Raw genomic sequence first — 1,684 nt, forward strand, 5'->3', positions numbered from 1 at the left:
CCAGCTCTCTGCACATTTCATTATAGTTTCTTAAGTACTCCTTCTTCCTAGTTTATCTTAATTTGGGAGCTCTGCTTTAGTACAGCATTTGACAGACAAGCACTGTACCTCAAAGAGCAGATAATAGATAAGAAAACATAAATGTATCAAACTATTAAGAGAAGTAATATGTAAAGACCCTTACCCAAGGCAAAGATTGACAGATAACTGGCATTGGTTTCCCTTCTCTCCCCCTCCCCCCTAACCAAGGGCTGCAAGGCAAGGTCTCTAATTAACCCCTAATAGGATGTCTCAGGCTCCAGTCACTGTCATTCATTATGTAGGTACTCCCTGACAAAGATGGCACTCTGGGACTCCTGGTCCCTGTTTGGGTGCTGCTGCTGCTCTTGGCCTCCCACCTCCCGACTCCACAGTGTTCTTCTAGGAATCATTTGTTCATTCAAGAAACCTTTCATGAGCTCCTATTTTGTGTCGTGAAGCATCGAGGTGAAGGAAAACATATTACAGACTGAAGATTTGCAGAAAAAGGAAGTTGCACAGCTGACTAGAAGATTTACGTGCTGGGTTCTTTTTGATGGCTGACAACCTCTCATTTGGCTGCCAGAGAGCCAATGTTGTTACATCTCTGGTGCCTCCTCTTCAGGGGACAGCATAAACCCCATTTTTTAAAAAACCCCATTAATCCCAGAAGCAAAAGCAGGTCATAAAAATTCTTAGCTTAAAGCAAACACAAATGTGCTGGGTAAAGTCTTATCTGTCCTTGCAAAGTAATGAATTAACTAGTGTCTATGTGACACAAAAAGAGTAAAGGCAGGCAAAGTAAACAGCCCATCAAAAGCCGACCCATGTGACTCATCTCCCAGCCCACCAACCATGCTCCCAATCTCCCCGCCCGGACAGAAGCACCCGGGAAGGCCTTAAAAACAATTGTGTGGGGGGACCTGGGACTTTCCCCCTTGCCACCATCCTACTGAGGGAAAGAGTCTCCACATGTGGAATTATTCTTCAGTATAAAGCGCTTTTGTATTTGCATGCATGTATTTGCATTTCCTTTGAGGGGCATTTTGTGGGCAGAACACTCTCACCTGGACCTCCACCTCCCTCCCTAGTTGTATCACAACACTCGGGCGGTGGATTTTAGATATTATGCAACTCCATGCTAACTTTTGTTTTCTCACACAATTTTCTATAATAATTCTTTCTTATTGTTGTTAGTGGTGAGACTACGCATAGCAGAACACACACCGATTCAACAATTTCTTCATGTGTGGCTCAATGACATTTTTTCCATTTTTGGAGTTGTGCAATCAAGCTCACCTTCTTTGCCGAGTTGTTCCTCTCCTCTGCATTTACACTCACTGCCCCCAAGTTTCTTATCTAACAGCTCAAGTTGATGTTGTCACCTCAGTCCCACACAGTTATCACTTTATTTTTATCATGCAATGGTAAATTTATTGAATAAGAGAAAATAGTAGCTTTTCAGAAAGTATTGGTGAAAATAAGACAGGGGGTCATATAAGAAATGTATAAAACCTTCATCTGAAATAAAGTTGTTGTTGTTATGTGCCGTCAAGTCGTTTGTGACTCATAGCGACCCTATGTACAACAGCCCTAAACCCTGCTCTATCCTGCGCCAACTGCACTGCCTCTGACACACCCATCCTGATTACCCCAGTCACTGAAT

This window comes from Elephantulus edwardii, unplaced genomic scaffold (genome assembly GCF_000299155.1).
Source record: "Elephantulus edwardii isolate Elephantulus edwardi_28Jun2011 unplaced genomic scaffold, EleEdw1.0 scaffold00185, whole genome shotgun sequence".
Classification (NCBI taxonomy): domain Eukaryota; kingdom Metazoa; phylum Chordata; class Mammalia; order Macroscelidea; family Macroscelididae; genus Elephantulus; species Elephantulus edwardii.